The sequence below is a fragment of the Sinocyclocheilus anshuiensis genome, unplaced genomic scaffold (genome assembly GCF_001515605.1).
Source record: "Sinocyclocheilus anshuiensis isolate Anshui unplaced genomic scaffold, SAMN03320099.WGS_v1.1 scaffold670, whole genome shotgun sequence".
Lineage (NCBI taxonomy): Eukaryota > Metazoa > Chordata > Actinopteri > Cypriniformes > Cyprinidae > Sinocyclocheilus > Sinocyclocheilus anshuiensis.
The window spans coordinates 1026538-1040817 of record NW_015546062.1 but is presented as its reverse complement, the minus strand read 5'-3'; the positions used below and the strand labels follow the sequence as shown (position 1 = coordinate 1040817).

At 38.6% G+C, this 14280-nt stretch overlaps 1 protein-coding gene across 2 annotated transcripts in view; it reads right to left on the bottom strand.

The window, feature by feature from the left end:
• The window catches only part of cadm4 (cell adhesion molecule 4), a 161029-nt gene that overhangs the window by 73978 nt on the left and 72771 nt on the right, over positions 1-14280 (bottom strand). The window lies entirely within an intron of this gene.

Below are 14280 nucleotides of genomic sequence, written 5' to 3'. Positions count from 1 at the left end.
TTTAATAATAATAATAATAATTTATTATATTTTTACTTTTATGTGTAGAATTATTTTACATTCTATATTATATACATACATACATATTTTACATTCTATATTATATACATACATACATAAATGAATTACTTAATATTTGTATTTGTTATATAAACTAATAATTTTAGCTAAAATATTACTTTAACTTTTACATATTAAATTGTTTATTATATTGTATATCGATAACAACAGATGCTTGTGACTAGATGTGTTGGTCTTTTCATCAGGGAAGGCTGAGTGGAGGCCATCTTGAACTTTACTACTCAGCTCTTTGAAGAGTTGCTGAACTGTGTATTTATCATTTATTATGCCATCACGAGTGCTCACAGCTGGCGAAGAACAAAAAAACGCAGAAAAGACAGCTACAATTGAACCAGTCTCAGATGAACAATGCCAGTCTGTTACAAGTAAGAGTAAACCAGCTTACTTCGGAAAAACAGCACTACGATAATTTCACCTGGTAATTTCAGATGGACAGTAGCTCAGCCGAGAGGATCCGTTTTGAATGAACAACAGCAGGAGCCGAAAACACGTCAACATTTGGTGTCTCACCGATGAGTAATTGTTGAGTCCATCCAGAGTTGAAGGAGATGAATAATCAAGTGTGTTTGTTTCTCTAGTTTCTCCCTCTCTCTGACTCTGATCAGTGATGTTTGCATTTGTGTTGCACTCACAGTGAGTGTCTGTTTGTTGTCACATAGCCTTTGCATCTGAAAGTATCTCGATTATTCTGACAAGCAGCTTGCTGATGATGTCAGGCCCAAATTGTTTATATTGTTCTCTGTCCTGCCAGGCATTCACACATACAACAATTATACATCACACATACACCCACATACATAGACAAGCCGACGCGAAGAAATAAAGCTCGAAATTTTCGACATATTTCTCCTTTATAACCGCCCTCCCACACTCTTTCATCCATTCAAAAGCCCTCGACCGCCCGGGCAAAGATGAATAAACACGCTGCCTCACACTCGGGTGGCTGGCGAAAGTCTTTCTCAGGTCTCGAGCACACTGATGCCATTGTGTTCGTCTGCAATAAGCCACACAAAAAAACACTTTTCCTCTCCTCCCAGCCCTCTCCTATTCTTTCCCCCTAATTGTTGTCTCTGATGTGACCTAGAAAGAGAAAAGAGTGAGAAAGAAGCAGGAGAGAGGAAAAACAACAACTGAAAGAGTTAATGAGGAGCAACCTGGCTGACCCCCGCAGGCAGGCGAATGTAATTGCAGTTAACTTCCCCTAATGTGGTGCTAACTAACAACAACAACCCAAGCTACCGGAGGGGGCTTGCAGGTGCATGAGAGAGGGCTTCCTGATTAGCCTTCTAATCTCGGAGAGTGTGAAGAGCGTTTTTAGAGAGCCAGTGGTTCCTCTGCCGGTTCGCCAAGCCTCAGTCAGCTCTCCAGATCCGTTCTGGTAGGGAACAAATGAAACGACAAGAGCCAAGAAGAGGAAACAGGCTCAGAGGACAAAAGCAATTGGGAAAAGCTGGTGACAAACTGGGAGAGAGATAAAAAAGGACAGCACACACTGTACGCGAGATACTGCCGGTGTGTTTTCAAGGCGTCAGAAGGGAACTGGTTGGATTCGAGTCTTTGTTTAACCTGACATGTGGTTAGTGCCAGGTGATATGTGGCCTCCGTGACCTGTCAGCCGCCACAGTGGGGCTTGGGCCCATCTCCGGCACGCAAACGGCCAGCGGGAGCGCTTGCACGCTCGGTTTACAGTGTGATTCCTCACCTCGCACGGTAGTTAGGCTGTGATTCATTCTCTCTGATCCTGAGTTGTTTTGTTTAATGAATAGAGTTGCGCATTGCCAATACCGCTAGATGGGTTTTTCAGTTGCAGAGAGATAGCAGGGGGGCTGGAGCGGAACCATCAGCAAGCTGAGACTCGGCAAGCGCATGTGCACGCGCTGGTGATAAAGTGCCATTGCCCACGCGTGGTGTCGGGGATGGACCGGGCAGCGGGATGCCTGCCGGAGAGGCAGCTCCACACCCGCGCTGCGTTCTGGAGTGCAAAGAGAACATCTCTTGCTGTGAGCAATCTGTAGTCTCTTCGATGCTTTCTCTCATTCCGTTTTGTACAACTCTCGCTCAACCTTTGCCTGCTTCGTTTTTAGTGCCAATTTGTAAAACACGGACCTCCAGTCACCTCTCACCCATCCCATAATGCCTCTCTGCGTGATTGGTTCACATGTGCCCCTGTCACATCGCTGCTCATTCTGTAGCTGCGAATCTTCTCTCTAAGGACAGCAAACGTGGCGGTAACCAAGTTGACAGATGTGTAGTGACATTGGTATTTTTTGCAGTATTGCTAATAATAAAATACCGACTTGAGTCAGTCTAGTGAGGCAATAATGTACAGGTAAATATCAAAAATGGAAAAAAACAATAAAAAGAGCGAACTTGTCAAAATATCAGATCCGCATTTTACTTAGACTAGAAAATTAACTTTTCTGAAAGTTTAATTGGATATTTACAATTATAACAATGTTTACCGCATTGAGAAATTATGACCACATTTTAATGCTAAGCTAAAATATATTTTACAAAAATCTAAGATTTTAAGAATAAAGCCATAATATCATAATATAACAGTTGTAATATTCTGAAGATAATCAAAAAAGTATGGGCTCTATGATAATGGTTACACTGATAATCATATAATTTTTTTCCTCAAAAATGATCATCGCGATTATTAAGACCTTAAATTCATATGCAGGTTTTATTTTGCCTCATGTAGTTTTCTGATTTATTATATTTATCATATAAAATTAACAATCTCTACATTCTAAAAACTGGTAAAACCTTAAGACGCTTCTATCTAAAGCTAAAAGAGTGAAATTTGTAATAATAATAAATTATGTTATCATTTTCCTATTAAAACAACAACAAAAAAACTTTGCATTATGACACAGAGGTTGCGTAAGAACATTTATTCAGAGTAGTCGCAAACAATATAGTTGATGTTCATGTTTGAATATCGGTTGATATATTATTCTCTTTCATTTATCCATTTCAGAGAAAAGCTCTGATTGGGGAATTTAAACTCTTGACATCTGGCACCCCAAAGCATGAAAGCTTGTAAAAAAAAAAAAAAAAATTGCTAATGAGATTAAATGTGTAGCCCTATAAGTCGTACAGTACCATGATATTGATACTGTTACTGTATATTATGATATTATTCTCATTACTCTTTTGACATTATTCACATGAAAAGCCTAAAACGAAGGACCAAGGGGAACCAAATTTCATAGAAATACACATTTTTATTCTAAAAAAAAATACCACAATACCACAATCGCATTTCAATTTTGTTCTTGAAATCTTAGATTTTTTTTCTATTTGCTCTCGCCTACTGAAATTTTGGCATCATGGAAAACCCACTTCTCTCAGAAAGTTTCTCTCAGAGCAGAGTTTTTTCCTCATCTGTCGTAATCCTAACACATTTGTTTCACAACTCAATTTCTCTCACCCAGCAGAATAAAGCCCTGTTCTCTCTCTCTTCCACCTGTCTTTCCCTCTGCCTTCCGAGTTTGTTATGTCCCCCATCAGCCGCCGACCTAAAACAGTGTGATAACATCGCGTAAAAGAATGAGTGAAGCAAGGAAAAGCATTGGAAGAACAGATGAAGAAATCAATCTTTCCCAGCCCTTACCCCCTCCCAAATCCCTAATGTTATATTCTTATCCCATTACATCCCACCCTCCAATATGCCCCCTGTCCAGTGCTTTGCTCCATAATCTCTTCATCTCCAAACGCTTTCTTTTATTATGACTCTGGCCGTCCCCTGCGCAGCCCTCCTGCCTGTTTGTGTTCTTCCGTTGTGCATCACTGGGGGTCGCCGTGACAACATCACCCTGACAACCATCCCTCCTCCCAAATGTTCCACTCGTTTGCATCTCATTTGCATGTTGTCACAGCAACCAGCCGCATTTGACTTTGACAATAAAGGGGTTGGTGTAACCCCCGCCATCGCTCTTTACCCTGACCCCCAGCTTTTCGATTCTCTCGCCCAGCGTGAACACGCTATTTATTTTTAATTCCTGTCATACACTCTTTCTCTTAAGTCTTTTTCTCTTTTATTTCTCCAGGCAGGCTTATGAAAGCATTTAGCTCATAAAAAAATCAATCAAAAGTTGGTTGAATCATTTATTTCCTGTCAAATCAAATGTTGGGCTTTTTAACCTGCTTTTTTTAACACTTGTGGTCATGTCACAACTCTTTTGACTAATTTTCCCATCATTTCTCATTTTGTCTCCGAGTTACGCACACAAACCCTTGCGTTTTTTTCAGACACTGAGGTAGTCTGTCCTTTTTTCCCCCAGAAGCTCCAAACACAGCTGCTACAAAATGACTTACTTCCCTTCTACAGGAGATACAGCCAATTCCGTCATTTGCATTCCAGCTCCGCAGAGACACACAAACACACACACATGTGCGCACACGCTGGCATATCACTCCAGAGACTACTTCAAGCAGCTGTGACATTAGTTACACGTTTTGAATTTGTCATTTTGAAATATTTTGTGTGCATTTAGGTGACTAATGAAATGCTGGCTGTTTTTTTAAGACAAGGATTTCAGTTAAGCCCCTTTGCCGATAAATGTGGGCAGAAGCGTGAGAGGGGTGACTAATACGTTTGGTTCTTTCGAAGTGTTTACAAACAGGAAGCAGCTACGCTGTCAAGTTGCTGACCACTTCAGGCGTTCAAGCAGGATGGCTGAAGGAGGCCAATTGTTGTGTAATCTTCATCACGGTAGTTTACGTTAAGCACGTGCGTTACTGAACAGCTCCACAACAAGCACTACTGAAATGAGGAGCACAAGCAGAATGCAAAGCTGCCATACAACTACTTATTTAATATGCTGAAGTGCATGCTGGGCAGTGGGTGCACGTATGTTTTCAGTTCTCTAGGTGCTTGTATGTATGTGATTATATCTGCACACAATGATTATATTTCTTTCTTTATGACTCCTTCAAGCAACCAAGAAGAGAGAAGGAAAGAGCAAAAGAGAGAGAAAATGATTGAGAAAGAAAGAGAGAAAGGCTAGCTGGAAACAGAGAGAGCTTTATGAAAACAGACAGGTGTCTACTTGGAGAGAGTGGACATGAGGAAAGAGACAGAGACAGTAAAGGGGTGTCACATTGACAAAGCGATGGGAAGTTAGAGATTTTTGGAAAAACATCCAATAATGATGCAGCAAAAGTTAAGCAGAAAACATATGCAAATGAGCATTGTTGCAATGCAGTGAGCACCAATAGGAGTGAGGAGGAGACAGTGACTACGTTTACGTGGACATCAGTAATCTAATTATTTACCTTATTCTAAATAAGCCAATATTATGATTATGGTGTTTACATGAGTTGCTTTTAGAATATTCCTTTCATGTTCCCGTTTTACATGTTATAGTACATAGTTCGATTAATGGCACACGTCATTACGTCCCACGTGACGCCATCCGACGTCCCCTCCGGAATTTCACATATAAACATATAGTTTGTATTCGTGATGATGCCATGTATAGTTTTGGGTGTTTCATTTTTAATTTTATGAAAGCTTCAAGTGCAGTTAATTATTTGTACGTGCATACAGACGATGACGGTGTTGAAGCTCTTTTATTTGATTTTGGTTGAGCACTGCCGTGTGTGTATCCTGTCGCAAAATGCGGCAAAAAGTCCTACACGATGGTAATAATTTGATTAAGGTGTTTACATGTCTGTACTGCACTTCAGCAATGCGACTAAAATAGAAATACTCCACATGTCTTAATTCGATTTCTGTTTACTTCGAGTATGACTTTAGCCAGATTAAGGTAATCAAAAATCTCTGTTTACATGGTAGATTCTTAATCAGAGTACTGTCTTAATCGTGTTAAAATCGGATTATTGTTGTCCATGTAAACGGACTCAGTGATCCGTCACCTGATCAATGTTGTTACTCCTAACTAAAACGATTAAAAACGGATTTGATAATTGAAATAAAATTTAAATAAATTTAAATGGAAATATTACATTTAAAACTTAAAACGAACAAAAAAAAATGTTCTGATGCCAACTAAATTAAACAAAATAAGTTCAAGTATACAAAAATTTAATTACAATTATTAAAGCTAATACTGAAATAAAAATAGCTAAACAGAAGTAAGATACAGACGTTGCATATAAACGCCTGTCACACCCATGTGTTTACTCAACATGGTAATCATATTGACCAACTTATAAAGTAAAATAAAATAAAATAAAATGGGTATAGATTTTATCAGCATTTTTCTGCATTCCCTGGGAATCAAACTCATCCTAACAAGCAGTACTGTTTGAGCAACATGAATGCCAATTAGATGTTCTCCTCCTCCATTAGTGGATGGTCCTTGGCCAAAATAAGCTGAAATGTGGACCAGACATTTTGCTGTTTATTCAGCATCCTGGCAACTAGTGTGAACAGGACTTAAGAGTGTGTGTTCCTGTGAGAGAGTATGCCCAGCCTAAGTGGATATTGAAATTAGACAGATAAAAGGAAAGATGTTTAAGTAGATAGTGGGATTTGATATGAAATAAACAGATGAATATGAAACCTCCTCACTGTGGAGACTGTCCTTGTAGGCACAATAATACAGAAGTCCCAATGAAACATTGTCTACAATAGAAATCAATAACATGCCCATTCTTACATAGGGCTGCAGGTTTAGTGGAAAAAAATAGAGCTCTGTCTTTTTGGAAACTGAACATAATCAAGGCTGAGCGATTCAACTGTTTATTTCTGCTCATCCTGATGCTTTAATAAAGCTTCTGAATGGACAGGCACAGTCTATAATCCTGAATATCATTGTCAACCATCTAAGTATGAACATGAACCGTGAAACTAAGTCAGGAAGAAAGAAGGAAATGGAATAGGACACCCGAAAAGAGTCACTAAAGAAAAATTATATCAATAAGCCATAAGAGAAGAAGCACTGCAGTGATTTTACTATGGGGTGTTGTTAGGCATGACACAGACCGCTTTAACTAAGAAAAAAAAACATACTGAAATGCACTGCCTGGCTTATTGCTCTTTTATAGAACAGTAAAGAGATAGCAATAGGTTCAACAATTATTACATTTATTAACAGTAATAATCATAATAAAACATTCTTCTGCTGAGTAATACATTTCATTAGCCTAAACAAAGGCTGTTTATGGTAACTAAGCAACTTGGCAACTAACACACACCATGTCTAAATATGCCTTTAACACATTTTGTTTTAAATCAATTTAAAATGTATTGTATGTAATATATACATTCTAAAAAAAAAATTTTTTTATTGTAAATGAACAGTAATTATTTTATATTAAATAATAAACGTAAAAATAAAAGCATGAAAGCATAGAGCATATCGATTTCAGCTAGTGTGTGTAAATCACAGCTTAAAGCATTTCTTTCAGAGACTAAATGATGTGTTTTATAAAAAGCATCTGAAAATAAGAGCAGATGTGATGTCTGCCTAAACGCCTGGTTTAGGATATTGGAAGAATATTTGAGGATGGAAAATTGAGGACATGAAAGAGATATTTTGAGTGATGGACAAAACACGCGCGAGTGTGGGATGTGAGAGAGGAGGGAAGGTTTGAGATTAATACAATGATTGACAGGAGGTAAAAACTCCCCAGCAGAGGAATAATATTCATCCCCCCTTTCGATATTAAGTTTCATTTCACTGTAATTCTCCCCTATCTGTGACTGCCAAAGCACTCTATCACTCCACTGCCATCATCCCTCGCTCGCGCTTGCTCTCTCTCTAGTGCGCTTACACAAACTGAATGTGAAAGTAAATGATGTAAGAATGCTGTCTGTGAAAACGCACTGTTAGCTAAACTCACAGCGAAGGTTGACATCTCTGACAAACATTTCAATCTCAACACAAGCAGCTCTGCAGAAGCAAATCACCTGAAACACACCATACCGAAACCTGCACTGTAATGCCTCAACATCGTCTCATCTTCTACCGTCTACACAATTTCCACAACTCTATATTTCAATCTCTATCTTTTTCTCATACCCCTTTTCCATCAAAATGGAAAAAGGGTATGAGAAAACCCGAGGTGACCCGTTCACCCGCGTTTCGGTTGCCGAAGTCTCTAATTTCTCTCAAATCTCAGGCTGCAGAAAATCGAACTGACTTGAAGTGCACGTTCATCCTGCTAAACAATTCTGGTAATCAGGCATTGTTGTGTTGTACTGTTGAGAACTACTCCTCATTACAAGTGTTAGCACATTCTAGCTAGCCAAACTGTTGCTGTTACTTGGAAAACTTTACCCAGTGACAAAACATTACCCAAAACATGGCACCCAAAAGCCAGCAATGCAACTGATATGTTCAAGGCCCAGAAAGGTAATAAGGACATTGTTAAAATAGTCCATGTGACATCAGTGGTTCAACCTTAATTTTATGAAGCTACAAGAATACTTTTTGTGCGCAAAGAAAACAAAAATACTGACTTTATTCAATGATTTCTGTGGTCAGCCTCCATAACCATTAACGAAAGTATCGCGACGCATACGTTGGGACTGACCCAGAACCAGTGTTGGGTAAGTTACTCTAAAAAAGTAATTAATTACTAGTTACTAATTACATCTTCAACAGTGTAATTAGATTACTGTACACATTACTCTCTCCAAAAAGTATTTAATTACTTATTACTAATTACTTTATCATTAATCCTATATCATCCTCGAAAAGTTAATGATACAAGGATAGACATGAAACGGTTCTTTTAATTCTTTCAAGTAACTACATAAATTATTCTGTTCACACTTTAGATTAGGGTCCAATTCTCACTATTAACTATTAACTATGACTTTTGCCTCAAAATACTCCTAATTACTGCTTATTAATACTTAGTAAAGTAGTTGTTAAGTTTAAAAACTGGGTAGGATTAAGGATTTAGAATAAGGTCTTGCAGAATAAGACATTAATATGTGCTTTTTATGTAATAATTAACAGCCAATATCCCAGTAATATTCATGCTATGTAATATTCATGCTAATAACCAACAAGTAAATAGTGAGAATTGGACACTAAAGTGTTACCAATGCTCTTATTAACTCACCAAAGTATTTAAAGTGAGAAGGGTACATAAAAAGCATGCATTTTAAGGTTAAAATTTTGATGTTAAATCCACTATTGTATTGTGTATAAATGTTCTACAGACTATACACAGTATTAAGTTAAATTACATTAGAAGTAACTGTCATTAAATTACAGAAAAAAATAAGAGTAATCGCTTACTTTACTTTTTCAAGCAAAAAGTACATGGACTATTTTAACAATGTCCTCACTACCTTTCTGGGACTTGAACATGGTAGTTCTGTTGCTGTCTATGGAAGATCAGAAAGCTCTCGGATTTCATCAAAAATATCTTAATTTGTGTTCCGAAGATGAATGAAGTTCTTATGGGTGTGGCGTAAACATTATCATCAGCATGGTATGCATGTATTGTATGCATGCAGGTCACACGTGCATTGATTTTTTTCTTCCACTAATCTATTGTTCCACAAGGTGGCAACACTGGCCCGGGCCATTTGTTACAGTCGAAAAAGAATGTTAGAGACAGAACAGCTTGGGTGATGAGGTTCAGAGATACATGCAACTTTAGTTTAAACAAGAACAACATTTTTATTGCTCAAAACTTCCGGAGAGAATTAGCACAGACACTGGACAAAAGTTAAACTTTCTAGCGTGAATGTGTCGAGTGCCTGTGTTCACGCATGCTATCAAATGGACTATACTTCAGAATGCTAAGCATTCATCTGTACACGTATGCTAGCAATACACATTAGAAAGCAAAGTATACAGTACCTTGGGCAGCTTAGATAATTAGCTTAGCATAACTAGCACTATCTGGCTAGAAATGCTGGTAAGGATTTGCTAGATCAGTGATTTAATCAGGGATTATGGAAAAGGAGTAGGATCGTGAGCAAAACTGGCACAGAACCAGTTTTTTCTTTGAAACTTCCTTTTGTGTGGTAGAAATGCACGGAAAGGTTTGAGAGTGGGCACCATCCCTGGAAACTTTCATTGTGAGTAGAATACTTTTTTTTTTTTTTACTACTTTCTACTTTTAAAATCTTACTCCATTTTCTGTGCTCACACTTCTGGATGTGTCTCATATACATGCACCCCCCACCCCTTCCTCCACCATCCCTTGATCCCCCAGGACACAATTACAGTTTTCCCCTGGATACAAACTAATTAGCTTAAAAAAACTCCCACGAATGAATAAATAAATAAACGAGGAGAAGGGAGCTAAATAAATGCTAATCCTTGGCGCAGTGCTCAGACACATGGACAGAGGGACACTACAACAGATTCCTTCACACACACACACACACACACTCACAGACTGCGGCAGGGTGAAGCTGTTGCTGAAGCACAGCGGGATTCTGTAGTAAATCACCACACCTGTGCAGTGTAACCTGTGCACGCCGCCTCTCTCTACCCAAGGGAAAAAACGTCCCACTTAAACACTTGCAGGAAAACAAATGTGCGTTGGGAGAAAAGGCTCTTAATAAACGACGCTAGACTGAGACAGAGCAGGGAGTTAAATGCCTCTAACGGCACACGCTAAAGCAGCCCTAAACAAACATATTTTAATAAAGACTAGCGCTAGTAGCTAACATTACACTAACAGGTCTGTGTTCGGTGTGCATATAGTGGTAAATATAATCGAGGCTGAGGAAGGATGCTAATTATGAGGAAGCTTTGGGAGCCATTAGCTCTTCCGCTATGAATAAAAGAGGATGAACTAAACTGACAAGTGTACATAACTCACGGTGCAAATGCTAATGCCACGGGACTCGCTAAACACCCACGGCAACCTGCCAATGAGCCGTGATCAGTTTCGCGCTTCCATTATAACCGCTAAATACTGGAATCGATCCGACGATCCATGTTTCCATCAGCACCTGAGGACCACAATGACCCCGGGGTAGCTTTGCATTGGCCGCCATTTTTATATTCATGATTTTGCGTCAGCGGACCAGAGCTGGAGAGATATTAATGGCATGAGACGATCTGAACTCGGCTCGGAGCGCTTCTTTAATAATTGCTAGACTAACAAAGTGCGGGGAGCTCCAGTAAATGACCCCAGTAGATCCAGCACCATTTTCCTTTAATGGACTTTAATAAAACAGCATGATGGTCCCTTTATAAATCCTCTGTCAGAGGCAGGTGTGGAGGCACAGCAGGGGCAGCACTTCAAAAATCGCTAAGCTAGGGATGTGGAACGAGGAAAGGCTTCTTAGCTACGCTACTGAAGATTTGCAGCATTGCTTAATGAATGTTAGGCTAACTCAGATGCTGTAGGAGTTTAGCAGCGAGACGTACAAAGTGCTTTATTACTCAACTCTTAAACGAGGTAGGGGAGATGGGGAGAGTAGGAGAGTTGGAGAAAAGTGGAAATGGGTGAAGAAAAATGCAGCTGGGTCATTTTCATTATGCAGTGCATTTTAATGTCCCCATCATATAAATCTTAAAGGGATAGTTCACCCAAAAATTAAAACCCTGTTATCTCATCCTGTGTTATTCCGAACCTGTTTGACTGACTTTCTTCTGTGGAAAATAAAAGAAGGTATTTCAAGAAATGTTTCAGTTTTTCTTTTTTTTTTTTTTTTCCATAGAAGTCAATGATCACAAAACCTGTTTGGTTCCCCACATTCTTCAAAATATCTTAATTTATTGTCAACAGAAGAAAAAAAAACATTTTCATCTTTAGGAGAACTATACCTTTAATATATCAGGAAAAAATATTGAACTTATAAAGGAAGTCAAATCATTTTGGCAGAAATCACATACACACATCTACACGACCTTCAAGCTGACACGCTCATGTAAATTAACTTCAGCACTTTATTTCCATCCTTTTATTTTCAATCCTGTCAGGAATACATTTCATTTCTTTATCTTCTACCTGTTTCTATTGTTTTCGTTAATATTAAATAAAGAATCACATTATAATCAAAAAAGTTGGTGTGTCCTTTAAAGTCGCAATGAAAAGTAGCAACAGGTCTTTTTTTTTTTTGTGGCATCCATCCGTATGCAACGGATTATCAAAAAACAAATGTAGGATGGGAATTTGGTTCTATACATCTATTGTTGATTGGATTTTGAGATGTGGCCGATGTACTGAAAAATGGAGGCAGATTTAAATTCAAACTTATGGTCAATTTTAAGAAAGGGGCGGAGTTTAAGCAGATTAAATGATTGGAGAAGTCCAGCATACATCACCAAAGAGAAGTCTGTTGTTTAACTGGAAAATTTACATTTTTATTAAATATTATGAGCTCAAAAAAAAATAATCTTGGTTCCACTTTATATAAAGTGGCCTTAACTACTATTGTCCTTACATTAAAGTAATCATTTGATACTATGCACTTATTGTGTACATATGTTTTTACATTGTACTTGTTTTTTTTTTAAATATCTGCATGTAATTACATCTGTAATTAATTTCTGTAATTACATTTATAATTACACTGTTGACCCATCCCTTACACCTTAACCTAACTTTAAACCTACCCAGACCACCGAAACTGTCCCTAACTTTACCCGTATCCCACCTCAATAGCAGCAAAAGTGTTTTGCAATACAATATGAACACAATAAGTACATTGTACTTATTTTTTGATGTAAGTACATAGTAGTTAAGGCCACCTAATACAAAGTGGGACCAAAATCATATACATGGATGAATCATTCATGACAAGATCAATAACACGCATTTAGAAAACAGATAGGGTAAAATTTAATTCCGTGATGACTTCAATAAAACTAAAACAACAACACAGTCATATTCATCTTTAAAAATTACAGAGCTGATAACAGGAATAACACAGCTCCGCTTTGACAGGCTATGTATATGTCATCTTTGTCATGACTGGTTCATCATTAGAGAGATGGGTGGAAAAAGACTATGTGTCACTCTTCTGTGGACCAGCCATTAGAGTCAGAGAGGGTCACCACTCTTTCCCGCTCTGTTTCTCTCACTTTTACCGCCTATCTTGGTCATTACCTTTTATCTTTTCCTTGTATTTCAGTCATTTTCTCTCTCACTCGGTCTCTCTCTGTCTATCAGGTGAAGTGTGCAATATTACTAATAATATATCATGCACATTCCTATTGTTGTCCTCCATTAGCGTCCTCTAATGCATATTAATGCGCCCGCTATAACCTGACCTTGAAATGCCCACACCTTAGCGACACGTGCACATAAACATACAAAACCCAGTCAAGAGGCCCCGCCTCCACCCGTCCGTTACCCTAACTCTTAACCCCAGTCTATATTACATCTCCATGGTGACCGGTGCCTGGCAACAGCTGGAAGAGAGCGGCTTTCGTATCGATGCAATGCGAGGCAGTGATGTCATGGCCCGGTTACCTCAGACTCAGGGGGCTATTATTGCTGCTCTTATGGGAGATGTTTGAACATTATGTATTTGCCACCCCGTTACCACGGCGATCCATCGCAATCACCATCGGACTTGGACCTTGATTTGTCTTCATTAAGGAGGACTCGGCGCCGTTTTGTTCGTTACTCCATCCCCACTTCACTGTCATTCATTCTGACCTCTGGTCTTGCTCTTTCCTCCTTCGTTTCTCAGACTCTTTTCTCGCCGCTTCAATCAACCCTAAGCAATGCAGTCACCGGCTACGCACACATAAGTACGCTCGCTTTGTGTAGCCGCACACTCAATACACACACAAAATCAATACAGTACACTGGATTCACCTTAAAGTAAACAAGTATATGGTGACCAGCAACCCCCCACCTTCTCTTTCTCTCTTCTCTCTATACAAGCACACTGTACTCTAAATGCTCTCGTAGGACTGTGACCTTTTTATTCAAACGGACACAGTGAAAATGCATTAAGTAGTGAAACCCTTAGGGCACCTATACACTGGAGTGAGCACCGAAAATTACGTCTGAAGAAATGTTGGAACTTGGTGCACGAGTGTAGATTTCAGCTGATGACACAAGTGTTTAACTCAAGTGTTACATAATGTGGAGCTTTTTTTAACTGATACCAAAACATTTTTTATAGATATTTTTATAATTTTATATATAATTATATATTATAAAATTATTAATAATGTTTTATATGAAATAGTATATAAAATTTTGTTTGCATCAAACAACTTCTCAAAACAAACAAAGCCCAAACCAAACCAATAAACAAAAACAACCCCCCCCCCCCCCCCC